This window comes from Ailuropoda melanoleuca, chromosome 8, assembly GCF_002007445.2.
Source record: "Ailuropoda melanoleuca isolate Jingjing chromosome 8, ASM200744v2, whole genome shotgun sequence".
Lineage (NCBI taxonomy): Eukaryota > Metazoa > Chordata > Mammalia > Carnivora > Ursidae > Ailuropoda > Ailuropoda melanoleuca.
In genome coordinates, this window is record NC_048225.1 from 113,349,517 (window position 1) to 113,366,934 (window position 17,418).

The 17,418-nt window shown below is 36.0% G+C and overlaps 1 pseudogene; it reads right to left on the reverse strand.

Annotated features, from left to right (window-relative positions):
* The window catches only part of LOC109490385, a 63,232-nt pseudogene that overhangs the window by 14,864 nt on the left and 30,950 nt on the right, over positions 1 to 17,418 (reverse strand).

Sequence of the window (17,418 nt, forward strand, 5' to 3'; positions counted from 1 at the left end):
GTCAGCTCCGTACTCTTTGGATATGCCAACCAAGTGATCAGAAACACACACCTTAATATAAAATCTGGATAATTATGTGTCATAAGATATTAAAAGTTTTTCTCTAGCATTAACTCTGTAATTATACAAGTAAATCTCCAACACAGGAAAAACCGTACCCCCACAAATATACTCTTCAAAGCAATGCTTCTTAATGTCTGACCTGGAGGTCACTGGAAGACTACAAACTAACATAGTCCATGACAAGATCAATACGTTATTTGAGAGTTGGTGTTTAGGAACTTTCATTGCAATATGGCATTGCCAAGACATCCAAGAATGTCATTTCTTTCCTGAGGATTCATTTTTATTTATTTATTTTAAAGTCTTGGTCCCTTGGTGGGAGAGGCAGGGACAGATAATTTGAGAACAGCAAGGATGTTGTTGCTGCTGCTTACCTTTGTGTATTTAGGCAAATATTAGGCAAATGGTTTAATGGCAAATATATACACGTATATATTTATATATGTTATATACTTAATATACTTTATATACTTTAATATATATATATGTATATATATTTAAGATATTCAGGGCATTATGTGATAATAAATACCAGGTAATTTTTCAGTAGTGGAAAATCCTCAGTGTATATACACTAATTTTTAAGTGAACTTGAAGACATTAATCACATAATTTCATTGATAAAATTCTAGGTTAGTACAGCCATATTATTGGGTCCAATCTCTTTTTACTTCTTTCTCTATTCCATTTTTCTTTTTCTCTTTTTTCTCCCTTCTTTGCTTCCTTCTTTTCTTTTTGTTTTTCTGAATAACCTAAAAGTCACTATCAAGTAGGCTCTGGCCATTTGGCTTCTGATGGATATCTATATTTCACATTTATTAGTAACTTTATTTATCATTGAAATAAGATTTTTTATGTAATGAGTCTAATAACATGCTTAATATTTCAGCTTGATTCCATACTGACTGCAACTCGTTCATAGTCCTAAAGCCACTTCTTCGAGCAGTTGGTGGTACTTGGGATTGCTTCACATAAAACATCTTAACTGATATATTTTTTTAAGATTTTATCTATTTATTTTAGAGAGAGAGAGACAGAGATAGCAGGAGCGAGGGGGAAGAGCAGAGGGAGGAGCAGACTCCCCGCTAAGCAGGGAGGCTGATGCAGAACTCGATTCCAGGACCCTGGGATCATGACCTGAGCTGAAGGCAGATGCTTAACAGACTGAGCCACCCAGGCACCCCTTTACTGACATTGATAGCTGAACTTGCCAAGGCTTAACTTGGGAAAAACATTCCTTGTATATCGATGCTTCTCCAACCTCCTTTATAGCACAGAAGATCATATGGTTGTTGCATTGCTCAGAAAATGTCCATATTCGAGCACAACAAAATCTAACATCACCTGTGGCCACTGGTCCCCTTACTATCGTTCAGAAATGCAGCCTCTTACCAAAGCTTTGGTATTATTGTTGAATGGTCCTGTTAATCTTGACTTTAAACAGATTTGCTTCATCAGTTATCAGTTTCTCCTTTTTTCAGAAAAACTGATCATTGACTGTCATGAAAAATAGATTTTGAGGAATCTGGTAATCCAAAAATTTATAAGAACCACTAAAACATATATCTTGCTCACCACAGATGTAGAAGGATCTATCATGGGCATAACTTAACCTGAAGGTTTGTGAAGCAAGATGCTTTTTCCCATTCCACCATGAAAGTGTTACAAAATAAAGAAAAGAATTGTACCACAATAGAATTTATTTCCATTAGACTATATACACATGTGAAAGAGGATTTTCTCCTTAATTTTTAATATAATGGAATTGGAAGAGCCAAAAGTAATCAAAATGCCTGCTGTATTTCCACAAAAACAAATCTTGGTTGTTTTCAACCCTGCCTTCTTCCTCTTCTTGAATATACATCTTTTCCAAGGCATTTTCTTCTAGTACAGACCAGATTCCTCCTTGTTGAACAATTGCCCTGACCTATAATATTTCACCTCTCAAGTTTTTGTTTTAAATTTCCAGAGAAACTGCTTCTGCAATAGCGTGGTTATCAAATGCAGACTCTTCTGTTAAGTTCACATTCTGTTAAAAAAAAAAAAAAGGGAGAGAGAGAAGGAAAAGAAGTACTTTTTTAAATTCTTGAACTTAGCATTGTAGTGGGAAAGGTCAGTTCTGTTGGCGTAACGGTGTGTCACTGCTTCCTGCGTCACAGAAATATTTATGCAGGCATCTTTCCCTCAAAATCGCACCTCCTTGCGGTGTGACATATGTCCACACACCTTCCTACTGGGTCAACCACCTTTCAATTTTTACTGAAATTATATCTCTCACTTGGTAAGCAATTTCTTTCATTAGCTGGAGGAGTTGTTGACGTGGTTTTATTAATTGCTTTTCCTTTTTGCTTCACATGGAGGCTGAAATTGTTCTGCTAACATATTTTAGCTGCAGGTAGTCTTGACACACCTCTATTTACTCTTTGCACCACTATTGGGTTATGCTAGCTTTATTTTGGTTTAGTTTTTAGATGCTATCATCTAAACACCCAAATTCCGTGACTGGAAGACTTGAGTCTACCTTAAGTTACCCCCAGATTCTTGTCAGACACAAATGAGATATGTTCCTTTCTAAATGCCCACTTGATAGAAAGTTAAAGCTTGAATAGTCTACTTCCACTGGTTCGTGTCATCCTGATGTTTTGACACTGTACCTTGACCTTCACAGTCTTGTTTCTCAGAGACGATGTTCTTGATTTCAAGTGTCTGCACAGGCTGCAGAGGTGCACAAAAATTGAGTTTCAAAGTCACAACACTAGTGCTCAGGCATTGTTTCCCAAAGCACAGCATTGACACAAGTTCCCTCCTTCTTAAATGTAGATTTCTCTTGGTTGGTAGATGATAGATAGATGATGATAGATGATAGATAGATGATAGATAGATAGATAGATAGATAGATAGATGATAGAACATATATAAAATATATATTTTTGCTTTTATATTATATATTATGTATTATAAAAATATATATGATATAAGATATCTGTATCTTTTTCTTATATACTACATATAATATCTTATATGTATAGTATGTATATTTCTCTCTTCTTTCTTTTCCTTTTCAAACTTAGCTATTCTCTCTTCCAGAAAAAGCCCTACCTCTGTGAACTCTTATGCTCATGTTCTGAGCTCTGATTTTAGCCCATACAACCCTTTTCCTAGGTAAAAGGTAATTTTCTATTTCAGTGAATTCCTTGCTTGACTCTGCCAGCGAACCCTCAGTGGGCCCATCCTGGTCCACTTTGACAGCTCTATATAACTTCAGATCTCAGGAAGCAGGGCTTGGGGAAAGATTTTTACCTCTAAGATATGCTGATATCCCTTCTGTGACCAGCTCTGCAAAGAAGAGCACTCAGATATGTGGGGAAAATAAAAAAGATAGCAAGAGATGGTCTGGGAGTGCGGGTCAGGGGGCCAGATTAAGAAAGACTAAATAATATATTTGGAAGATAATGATAACATAAGTTTGCCTGGAACATTTGTAATAGGGGTATATGTAGAGAGAATTTCGAATAAGACAGACATGAGAGTGTGACGATTCTGAAATATGGTAGAATAAATTGGACCTGCTGTTACCATACCCTTGGTCGGAGGAGAGTTCTTGGGGTTAGAGAGAGCTGATTTGTCCATTGGTTCAATCATTGTGTGTTCACATGATAAAGCCCTAATGAAGATACAGTGGGGATGGATGTGCTCTTCATGAAAAACGTTTAGAGTTATTATTTTGCAGGATATAGGGTGAAAGCAATGTGTGTGTGTGTGTGTGTGTGCGCACGTGTGTGTGCGTGTGTGTGCATGCACTCACATACGTAATTTGATGGAGTCACCAGAAAAAATATTCTTGTTTTTTTTTTTAATTTTTAATCATCTATAAAAATGCAAAACCACCTACATAGTCCCTGGCCATACTCTTCTTTCTCATCAACACCCATTCCACTCACAGCCTCCTGACCAACTCCACGTAGACAGAGGCAAGAGAAACTGAGATCAGATATGCCTCCCCCAATTTATGGAATCATTCTAAACTAAGCAGTTGAGGAAACCATTGACATTTCAAGGGATCCTCAGGGTTTAGCGTTTGTAAGATCTCAGAATCAATTGGGAGAAGGAAGAATGAGTCTGGGTGGTGGTGATGGTTAAGCAAATGATTTTCATCCACTTACTTGACTAATGGATGTTCAGCTTTGGGACAATTACGGCTTTTCAACAAAGTGTTGAATAAAATTTTATCAGAGTCCAGAGAGTGTTAGGAATTGAGACATACCTACATATGTCTATTCCAAAAACAGTCATTGGTAGAGGGAATGGGATTACAATTAAACATATCTCTGAGGTCAGGTCAGCTTTCCTTGAGATACGCAACAAGTGGATGAGGGATAGATATCTGAATAATGTCAGAATTTAGAAAAAAGGAGTTGGGGAGGGATATTAAGTAAGAATACATCAGGGTATGCTCCTGAGTCAGTATGTTTATTGGAATATACAATATGCTTACTAGGAATATAGTGAAAAAGCCAGGGGTGGATGGGTTGATTAAATTGGCAAAAGTCTCACAGGGTCCCATATGAAGAGTCAGGATACAAACTAGTTTTGTCAAACTAAAAAACCTCAACCAGATTCATTGCCACTGAAAAGGATACTTTCATTTTTTGTAATATTTTATTTATCTATTTTAGAGACAGAGAGAGAGCATAAGCGGGGGAGGAGCAGAGAGAGAGGGACAAGCAGACTCTGAGCTGAGCATAGAGCCCAACGTGGAGCTCAATCCCATGACCCTGAGATCATGACCTGAGGCAAAACCAAGAGGTGGACACTTAACTGACTGAGCCACCCAGGTGCCCCATAATGCTTTTAAAGAGAACAATAAAGTATCTGACTAAAAAAATTATGTTCCAATCCTGCATGTTATCTTTGAAGAATGGAACTTTGTACCTGAAATTTGGAAGAAGGTAAAAAGAGCTGACATTTGCTATTTTCTTCATTGGAGAGACAGAGTAATAAAACTGATGGAATTAGAGTCTCAGAAACTACAGGTGATTTTAAAACAACTAGAAGTGTGTTAACTAAAAATCTAGTACCCAGATTCTAGGCAATAAGAGAAAATATCTGGAAAATGGTTTGAAATTACCCTCCTGCTCTTTCCTAAGTAAGAACAACTTTTATACAGTTTTTTCAATGGTGGTGGTTCTTGGCCTAGAGAAACATATGGCAATGTATAGCAAAAGGCAAAGTTTCTATAAAACCATTCGTTGGATGACTGTTTATTCTCCAAACTTGGGCTGTGTGGCTCTTCCCAGAGTACACAAGCTGGAACCATCTCTTCTTTCCCCTGTAGGGTCTTTATCTTAGCATCACTTTTCAAATTTATTGTATTAGAAGGAATGGTGTCTTAGTCCAGCATAGACTGAATAGCTTATAAGCAACAAAAATTCATTTCTCATGGTTCTAGAGGCTGCAAAGTTCAAGACCAAGGCACTGGCAACTTGGTGTCTGGTGACAGCCCACTTCCTCATACACTCATTTTTCCACTGAAACTTCACATGGCTGAAGAGACAGGGGAGCTTTCTTCAGCCCCTTCTTTAAGAGCATTAATCCCATTCATGAGAACTTGGCTTTCATGACCTCATCACCTGCCAAAGGCCCTACTTTCTAACACCAACACTATGAGGGTTAGGATCTTAACATAAGAATTGGGGGTGGGAGGAATACACAAATGTTCAGACCATAGCTGACGCCTTTTCTCATTAAGGTAACAAATGTTTGGGATGCAGTTTGTTTTCAGCATCTCCACGAAGATAATCATGAACAACAGGGCCAGGAGGGGAGCTAAATAACTTCAACTCCGAAGTTCTTGCAGTGTTGCAAGTGGCAGGGAAGAGGTCTGAACACAATTTCCTCCAGGAGCCATAACTGGGAATTGCAAGGCACTGTATGGGTTTCTAAGAATATAAAAATAATTAGAGTGCACCTATTCATTTCTGAAGTTATATAGAGAGCTCACATGGGTGAAACAATTGAATGATTGTAATGTGGTATGATACGAATGGTATAAGAGAATATAGGAGGAATACATAACTCAAAATTAAAACGGAAATATCTATGTGAAATCTTTCTGGGAAGAAATGTTTAGATGGAGTTTAAAAGGAATCAAGACGATGAAAAGGTAATGAGTATTCCAGCCAGTGTTAGAAAATGAGCGTGAGTATAGGAAGAGTATAGGGAGTATCTGTGAGGCATGGCAGGTAGCTTGGCATTTCGACAAATTATTTTTTGGAACACAGATTGAGTTTAGAGGATCAGAATTTGGAGAGATTGGCTGGGTCCACATTCCAAAGAATCCTCAGTGCCAAATTAAGGAATTTGATATTATCTTTTTATAACTGGAGAACATGATCAAATTTGCATTCTTGAAGACAATTTTTAGTAACACTGCTGAAAATGATTTGTAGGGAGATTATGATCTAAGGCAGGGGAAGCAAGTATGAATTTATGCAGCTTTTTAAGTGAGAGATGATGAAGATCTGAATGAAATCAGCAAAGAGAGGAAATAAAGAGGAGAGAGTGATTAATGGGATATTGGATATAAGGGAAGAGTCAAAGATATAGTCAATATCCTGCTTTGGAAACTTGAATAGGTAGTTATGCCAATTACCAATAATGAAAATATAGGAGGAAGATAGAGATAAAGCAGGGAGGGGGAAAATGATGAGTTTGGTTTGGTACATGTTGAATTTGAAGAATAAATTCATGTTTACCTGGAAAGACTCAGTAAGTTATTAAGTATATAGCTGGAGTTTCAAAGAGAGGTACCATTTGGTGGAAGTTGAGAATTTTGAAAGGGTTTGATGAGTCAGGTTAACATTGTAATTTAAAAAGGAATACAGTTTCAGCCAAACCATACAGAACAACTTTAAAAGTCAGGTAGATGGAGGGTCTAGAGTGTACAAGATCGCACAAAATCAACACAAAGTAAAAAGAAATGAATTGGGGAAGATTATTCTAAGACACTGTCAAAGACAGAAATCACATAGGTAAAGAAATTTATTTCATTCAGGCTATTGCAATAGGAAGAGAACTCCAGATCTGAAGATCGGGGTGGTTTTGCACTGAATTTTATGTCTAAGATTATGTATAATCTTAAAGGAGCTTAGGAAGTGGTAGAATTATAATTACGAAGTGCGATACCTCCAAATCAAGGTAAAAATAAATTTTAAAAAAGAGGAGGTGCTTGTTAGATCAATTTAATGAAAACTGAGAAAAATCCTTTCTCAAATTAGAGAATTAATACTGAGGCTGGAATGAGTAATTTGAGAAGAACAGTGAGTATACAAGTTAGATTGCAAATGATGTGTAATACTAGTGAAAAGTGAAAAATCAGACTCTTGTTTTCTTATAAATGCCTGCAATAAATTGTTGGTAAGGAATACAGTAAATAAGAAAAGTACCAGAATCAAGAGAAGATGTTGCCGTGTTTTGAAGGCAGAAGGGAAATAGTAGGTGGAAAAGAAGATTCAAAAACACTCCTGTTACAAAATTTAAATTTTGAAATTATGTAACCAAAATTCTCATATAGAAAAGAAAGAAAGAAAGAAAGAAAGAAAGAAAGAAAGAAAGAAAGAAAGATGTATAGATATATATAAAATATGTTACATATATAAGATATGTTAAGATGTCAAAGGTATGATTGAGACAATGGAAAGATTTGGGGAAACAATCATATTTATAAGCTATGCACCTAAAACACTAATAACCTCTTTTAAGGAGGTTAATTGATGCCTTTTCCTTATGGATCACAAACTAGGTTAGGATTTTGGTAAATGGAACCAACGTGGGAGTGTAATCTAAGTGATAAACCATGAAAAGGCTGATCTCTGTGAGTTAGGAAGGACATTTAATAGCTTTAGCAAAATGTTACAATGTACACATTGTGCCTCAATCACACAGGTCTTGCTCCCATCTAAAGTAGTAACATTTAATTGTCCCTTCATTGCAGCCTATGGAACACAAAGTGCTCAGAAAAGAAAAAGGCCACATAAACAGACAGTGAAAGATTCCCCAAGGTTATAAATAATTAGTGGGAAAACCTTTGGCAAACACATTGAAATAGCGAGCGTCCCCAGAAGACTCAGTTTTCAGAGTGAACTTGGAAAAATTGCACATCTGTGGACAGACTCTTCTATGAGTAGAACACTATGATAGAAAAGAGTGCTCTCTCAGCCCAGACTTGGATATTTACATTAGCACCATATCATGCGATGTACGCATAAATATAAATACGCATCACAGATATTACATAAATAAAGCTCTCAATTTTCAATTCCCTTCACACTTAATGATTGCGGAATTCTTAGCCAAAAATCGTCATTATAATCCCTTCCTGATTTCCCCTGGGTTCTTTTCATCTTATGTTGTCCAAATTCTATTATCCATCATGTTCTGTGTGTCTTACTTTGCTTTGCTTATTTGCTTTGCTTTGTTTTGCCACAGGCTTGTCTGGGCCAGGCTATCCCCTGATTTCATCAGGGTCTTATTAATATTGATAGAAAACCTAAGAATCTTGAAGAAAATATGTTAGATAAATTATTTTTTTCATCTTTGATGGAAAATATGCTCCTGTCCACTTACTCATTGCTCTTAGGACTACAAATAGATCTTAAGGCTCTCAGAAAGGAATTTGGTGATAAAAGCATAAAACCTTTAAGAAAGTCATTCTTTTTTGACAATGGATTCTGAAATCTTAAAGAAATGATTAGGAATTATGCAAGAAAAAAGGTTTGTGTTTAAAGATATTTACTAAAGAGGTACAAGTTAAAAATAACCCTAATTTTTCACCATAGGGAAAGGAAGTCTATGTACTTGATTGAATGTACAGACATTCAAATAATGTGTACTATGAATTGAATAGCACAATAAACTCTCAGTATTAGGTGAAAAAAAGGAGGAAGCACTATTATACACACACGACCACGAATATATTAAAAACAACGAAGTGACAAAAAAGAAATATAAGTAAATGTAAACTACAGATGTCTTCTTTGTAAGATTTTGAATATTCTGCCACTTCTCCTACATTTATGAATTTTCCATATTTTCCAAAATATACATGTATTATTATATAAACAGAATAATAAATAACAATATTAATAAAAAGAGCCTCCCTCACTGAGCCCAGATGAGAGGACATGGAGAAAACAATTGTTGTTATTGACAAGCCATTGTTGGTCTAAGCATGCAGCGATCATGGTCCTTGAGATAACTATCATTAGAATCATACTCTTGGGCTTCTGGGTTCCAAAAATCATTGATAAAATGCAGATATATTATGTTGGTCCTTTAGTACACAAAGCCATTACTTCCTGTGAAGCTATCAGGGCTGCTATCAATGTCTAATTTGACTAATCTACATACAGGAAGGCCCAGGAGAAATAGAGTCTAGGAAACAGTGTTCTCTAATAGATATGGGAGGAAAGAAATTTCTGAAGCATGAGACTTGATTTAGGAAATCCACTTAGGAAATCCATGCATCACATAAAGTCCTAGATACTATCAGTTGTTAGATGCACTATTACTTAATATACCACCACAGAATTTAAAATGCTGCCAATTAAACACAATGTTTCCTGTAACTTGATATTTATATTTTTTTTACTCATTTTAAAACTATAGTGAGCCTTCTTAAACATCAATTTTATTATACATCAGTCTTGTGCATGTATAAAAGGAAAACGGAAAGCAAAATGAACTGGCTAGAATGTTTCTAGCATGACTTTCTGAGTTCAACTCTTTTGAATAATTTTGCAACTCAAAGCCATTTATGTCTGTGTTTTTCACACATTATCATTAAATGTATCGGCAATGAAATTTTCTTCCAAGCTTTCCAACTTTTGATGTCGTCACTTTTTTAATCGTACCAGAAGGTGTCAATGTGAAACACATAAATTCTTCTTGAAGCAGTTTTAAAAAGGTTTGTGGACTGAAACTCCAAAACTCTCGTTGTCTAATAAAGAGCCAGGTTCATGCATATGATAACCACTAACCCATGGCTGTTGACTAGCCAGCACTGATGATAAGCCCCCACAGGTGATAAAACACATCCTAATTTCACAGAAATTAAACTGTTTTTAAAAATGAATCTCAAAATCTATGAGTAGTATGACAAGGAATATTGCTGTAGGCTAGGAAAGAATATGCGGACACTGGCAGACGCCAGGTGTGTAGGGGAGGCAAGTTTGTAAAGGAAAACTGAAATGTCCACTAACGGTTATAACTACTTAACTTTCCCGAGTAGGCAGAGCTGGTATTACTATTTCCACTTTACAGTAGAGAAATACACCCCATGTTTCAAATATAGTAAGTAATGGGCAGAACTGGAATCTAAGTCTCCTGATTTCTCACATAATCTATGCTACTCTGTCATCATATACATAACCATTAAAAGGAATAAAAAACTAATTCACATATACATGTACGTTAATTAGATATACATACCCAATTAAAGGGATAGCTAATTGGATATACATACACAATAACAATTAAAAGGGTAGTACAGAACAATCGTATCTAACACAAGGGGTATACAATTAATGAAACTTGATATTAATATTTAATTAAATATTTTTTTAAAATACATAAACCAGATGCTAGCCATACCTCTTTTGGTACCTTAAAGACGCAGATGTGTTCAAAATGCAAAGCCGATGTGTGTATTTTACCTACCTGAAGGATGTATAACCGTGTAACTTCTCTCTACTTCTCTCTTCTTTCATCCTTCCCTCATTAATTCTCTTTTTAATTTGAGTCTTCTAAGTTTATTTCTTTCCAATTTTTTCTATGTCTTGCTCTCCTCTGTTTCTGGCTTGGTGGAGGGCTCTTTCTTCAGTCATTATGCCGTTCTACTGATTAAGCTCAAGGCTGAAAACTTTGCTGACTCTTAAATTACATGCTAAATTTGCTTTTGAGTTTTCTCAAGATATTGTGTCTTCTATGATCTTGATATAATGATTTCCTGTTTGCATTTTAAGCATTTGCCTGAATTTGGATTTTAACAAATATAACTTTTATCTCCATCTACACAATCTTTTCTTTGTTATCACTATCACTTATTAGTCTGAAATTTCTCTTAAAATATAATAAAATTAATGAAAACACCTTACAAATAATTTAAACAGTCGTCCATCCTACAGGTGTAAGTCTTTTAGTATTCACGTTTTAATTTCAAGAAGTACAATTTTATAAGGAAACAGAAAGGGTATTAAACTGCCTTGTGGCCAGAAAGATTAACATAATAAGAACGGACTAAAACTTTAAAAATCCAATGGTGATATTCTTTTCTTTGTTAACTCCATTGATCTACCCATTATGCTGCTCTTCTTCCAAGAAGTTGGGAGAAAAAAACATTTGTGTAGCTATTGGGAAGACTAATAAAGCATAGCTTGTTATTTGTAATCAGGGTCCTTGTTGGCTTCCAGATCTATTTCAATAGCCTGTACAATTCAGCAACCATGAGTGATGCTAGCAGAATATTTAATAAAGAAGGTCATATTCAGAATGAGCTATATTTTCCTTCTTCCTGACAACATAAATCGGATTATCCTGAGCAATTAAATACTTGCACAAAAGGAAGATGAGAATCCCTTTGACAGGAAAGTTAGAGATTATGATAGTCTAAGCCTGCAATGGTGACATGTGTTATTTTTCTCTTGGCTGTAATTTGCTCAGGTGCTTTTATCAGGCAAGGGCATCTAAAATACATTGTAAATTGAAGGATTAGCAAAACGTGCAAACAATGAGATTGTGAACCCCCAAGAGGATGAGAAGGAAAAATGCATACCACTAGCAAATAGAAAAAAAATTAATGCAATAAGAAGACACAAATGATACATATTTTTATTTCTTGATATTCAGATTGTATTATTTCAACATTTTGTCTAGTAAGACTCAACACATGTAATTACTGAATAAAAGATGAATTAAGAATCTGGTTTGAGAGACAGATATACTTATTAAAAATAACTGCCCTGAATCAATCTTTCTGAAAATTTTATCATCTTTATTCTCAAGAACATGCAAAATCTGTAGATTTTAATGAAAAAAAGAACTCCATAAAACCCTACTAGAACACTGCCTTCAGAGCTCCAATACAAAAGTAAAATGTGGTTTGCTAAGAAATGCAGTAGTCAGGGTAATTAGATTTTTTTTTAACTCCAGGATACATTTCATCTTGAAATCTTCTCTCTGAATTAGTATTTGAGCTTCTGCTGAATATAAATTATCCTGCTAGTCCTTTTTACAGTATATCAATTTATTTTCATCACAGCCGACTCTATCTGAACCCAGACCTGCAAGGACTGGTGATGATTTCAAAGATGTTTTCCAGAAAGGCTTTGTTAAAAACTGGCATCTCTTCTTTAGAACACTTCAACTTCCCTAGTGATGAAAATTAACAATATAAAAAACAAATTGAGTGTTTCCTGGGTTTGCTTATCTAATCAGTCAAAAATATAAACATTATTTGTGAACACGGGCTATACATTCTCTTCTTTTTTGTACACATCTTAATTTCATCATCTAATCAATCTTGCTTACCCTTCGTAGAATAACTTGTTAAGACATCAAAAGAGGCAAGCATAAAGAATTCAACATTAAACACTAATTAAATAAGGGGTCCTGGCTGAGTGAGTTGGTAGAGCATACAACTCTTGACCTTAGAGTCTAGGGTTCAAGCCCCATATTGGGCATTGATCTCACTTAATAATAATAATAATAATAATAAACAACTAAGTGGGGTGCCTGGGTGGCTCAGTCAGTTAAGCGTCTGATCACGGGTTTTGGGATTGAGCCTCATGTCGGGCTCCCTGCTCAGCAGGAAGTCTGCTTCTCCCTCTCTCTCTCTCTGCCCCTCACCCACCTCGTGCTTTAACTGTCTCACTCACTTTCTCTCTCAAATAAATAAATAATCTAATTAAATTACAGCTCAATGTAAGCTCCCATTACTGAACTATATTTTTCATCTGGTACACCTATTTGCCATATGATAATTATTATTTAATATAGCTTTATTTTTTTAAAGATTTTATTTATTTATTTGACAGAAAGAGAGACAGCCAGAGAGAGAAGGAACACAGCAGGGGGAGTGGAAGAGGAAGAAGCAGGCTCCCAGCGGAGGAGCCTGATGTGGGGCTCTATCCCAGAACGCCCGGGATCACACTCTGAGCCCAAGGCAGACGCTTAACGACTGAGGCACACAGGCACCCCTTAATATAGCTTTAAAATGTGTTTTAAAGAATGTAGGTTATGTTACTGCAAGATTTAAAAATTGGTCATTCGGAATGATACATTAATTTATTAAAAGACACTGCTAAACAATTCAAGTTTTCTGTCCCCTAGCTTCTGAAGAAGACCATTCTAACTCTTTTCAGGGTTCCACACCAGAGAAAAGTCTGGTGACACTTGTCTACTAACTAAGCACTAAATTGACTAGAGTGTCCTACATGATGCAGTTGCTCATGGATAGGGAGTATTTTCCTGGTGATCCATGATACTGCTTTATTTCTGCTCATCCATGTTCTGCCCAGTTCCAGCAGAAACACTGAAAAAATACAGAAAGTTAGAGACATACCCAGCCCTAAGGGGGAAGTTGGGGATGGGCTGCAAGAATTGGGATAGCTTAGTCCAACAACCTGACTGGTACAATTTTGACTCCACCATTAACAAGCTATGTGACCTTAGGCAAGCTATATATCCTCTTTAAGCTTTAGTTTCCTTGCCTGCCAGATAGAGGAAATAGTAATAGCCACCTCATATGTCATTGTTCTGAGGACCAAATGAGATAATGCATCTTAGACAGAGGAAGCACTCAATAAATGTCAGTGTTTGATGTTAATGTTATTTTCCCCCAGTGAGTCTTAGAATGTTGAGATAATATTGTCTTTCACTTTATTACATATCCCTTATATACATTCTGCATTTATTGCACTGGCCTCTGATACAGTGAACTTTTTGAGTCAACAGGATAGGTAACGTTTCTTTGTTGCTCATAAAGGAGGTATGTCCCTGCATCAATAATAAGAAGAAAATAAAGGAATTTAGAGAGGAATGCAGAACTGACAATGTGGCTCTTCATTAAGGGGAAAAGAAATCTCCACCTGCTTCTGGATCTTTCCCTTTTGGATCTGTTCTTTGAAGACTCCTCAGTCTGCTTCTAAGGACAACAGCTAAACACATTGCCACATGGAGGGAATCAGGGAGCCAGGGAGGGAGCTGAAAATGCATAAATTAATCTTAACCAGATTATTTACCTTTACATTGCTCTCTGTGCTATTTTTTCCATTATTCCCTAGCCTTAGTAAAACAATAGGTGAGTATTCTAAAACAGAGCTAGACTACACCATGAATAACCACGTAAACCCGTGAGAGATCCCCAAAATGGAGGAGAAACACAATAGTTAAAGTGAAGCAAAATCCAGCCACACTTCTAAATGAAGTCACTTTGTCCATTGCCAAACTTAAGAGCTTGGGATTTGATTTTATAGAAGTTTCCAATACATTTGGGGTAAACTACGAAAAGCCTAAGTGATGTCCACAGGCTGCACTTGGATTGAACAGGTGGTCAGAAGGAATCCTAAAGCTTTAGGTTCTAAGGAATCCCTGCTGTCTGGAAAGATTCTAGTTCATCAGCTCCACCAAAGCTCTGAGGAGTGTCTTTTAACTTCCTGATGAGGGAATTTTCTCATCAGATGTCCTAGAGACACAAATAATACCTAACAAGCAAAAGAAGGCTCCAATTGCAGCAGAAATATCCCAAAGCATTTTGTGGCATTTTGTTATATCTAATACACATATTAAAGGATTTTTACTAACACATTGAAATAAAATTTGTATAAAGCATAGAAAACACAAAAATATAGAATCTAAGATTTTAACTCCATGTTATATTTTAATGGTGTCAGCTTTAGCAATTGAACTGTGGCTCTCCTAATTTGTAAACAGTGCATTTCCTGCTTCTTTTAATCAGAAGAGGTAATATATGAGAACTGAGGTGAACATTTTTTAAACACTTGGATCAGAGCTTTCAGTTAAAGATGCCATCTATTTTAATGTTGCCCCTGTGTTCTAAGAGCTGACTATACATTCTAAGTGCCAAAACATGATAAAAATGTGCATAAACTCATTAAAGTCTTAAAAGTCCTAACCACTAATCCTTTGACTAGGGCAAAAAACAAAACAAAGCTAGGAAGAGGATGATCAATGGGAGAAAGAGAAAATGTTCTTGAAAAAAAACGAAATTCGCTACAACAGGAAGAGAAAGAAAATCTGAAAGAAAAAACCTTGCTGACATGAAATTTCTGGCTAACGCAGACCACTGGGCTGAGGATGGAAGAGTTGAGGACAATTATGAGTTTACAAAACAGTTTTCGGGCCCTGTTATTAGCATAGAGACCTCACGAACATCCAAACCAAGATAAGACCCACCCCAGGGGGGAAATGTATATAAAAGACCTTCTGGCCCCACTCAGATTTGTTGCCAAATAAAACCTTTGAAATGAACTTCTGGGCTATGCTCCTGCCCCCTGTACACACACACACACACAAACACACAGACACACACACACACAAACACACACACATACTTCTTGAGCCAATAGCCAACCCTACTCCAATATAAGAAATAATCTGAAAGAAAAAAGCATTATAAATGTTTTAAGTGAAAGAATAAACTTAAGCAAAATAAGGGTAACAACAAATCTTACAAGAGAAATTGCTCAAGGATACTATAAAAATGACCAAGCATAGTCACAAAAAATAAAGACAACATTTCTAGGAGGAGAGAGAGCTCAAAATAGAGATACAATGGCTGTAAAGCAAAAGGAGGGAATTAAAAATGAGCAGGCAGAGCTCAGCATGAATTTAGAGAAAATAATAAAAAAATATTAGAGAGATGAAAGTCATTAGAGCATTATGTATAAACTAAATATTATAAAAATACAGAAAATGATAGCTAGACTTGAGAAGTCACACAAAATGAGATGCAAAAGGGCAAAGATATAAAAATGATTATAGAAAAGATCTTAGGAAGTTAGAAAAATGAAGAGCAAACATCAGCAACATTCAGGATCTTGAGAAGAAAAACAGAACACAAATGAAATTTAAAGAGAAATGTTCAAAGATGTAATAAACTCTGGATCCTGCAGCTGCTGACTCTCCATTGGGAATGTACAAACCAAAGGTTTTTTAACTAAAGACATGTTTTAATGATCAAGTGGTTAAAAAAAAGTAGAAGACACTTAGGGGATCAAGATAAGACATANGAGAGGGAACACAAGCAGGGGGAGTGGGAGAGGAAGAAGCAGGCTCATAGCAGAGGAGCCTGATGTGGGGCTCGATCCCATAATGCCAGGATCACGCCCTGAGCCGAAGGCAAACGCTTAACCGCTGTGCCACCCAGGCGCCCCAAACCAAAGGTTTTTTAACTAAAGACATGTTTTAATGATCAAGTGGTTAAAAAAAAGTAGAAGATACTTAGGGGATCAAGATAAGACATAGCAAACATGAAAATCTCCTGCACTAAATTGGAACCACTGTNCCCTCTCTCGCTGGCTGTCTCTATCTCTGTCAAATAAATAAATAAAATCTTTAAAAAAAAAAAAAAGATAAGACATAGCAAACATGAAAATCTCCTGCACTAAATTGGAACCACTGCACAAATGGTATGTAAAAATTGCCACAAAGACATACCCCAGTAACTCACAAAAAATAAATAAATATATTAGCTCCAAGCATAATCCATGTAGCGACCAGAAACTGCTAAGTAGGCTACAGGCATTTGTACACTCATATTCATAGCAGTGTTATTCTCAATAGTCAAAAGGTAGAAGCAACCAAAGTATCCATTGACAAATTAATGGGAAAAAAATTACATAAATACAATGGATTGTTTTTCAGCCTTTACAAAGAAAATTTTGACACATGCCACAACACAGATGAACCCTGACAACATGATGTTAACTGAATAAGCCAGTCATAAAAGGGCAAACACTACATGATTCTAATTATATGAGGTACCTAGAATGGCCAAATTCATAGAGATGGAAAATAGAATGGAGGCTGCCAGGGGCTGGGGGAAGGGGGAGGGGAGAAGTTATTGTTTAATGGATACAGAGTTTCAATTTTGCAAGATAAAAAGATTTCTGGTGATGGTCGCACATATGAGTGTATTTAATGCCACTGAACCGTACACTTAAAAGTGGTCAAGATGGTTAATTTTGTGTTATGTGCATTTAACCACAATTAAAAAAAAAACAAAATGAGTTATGAAGCCATGAAAAAACATAGGCGAAACTTAAATGCATATTGTTA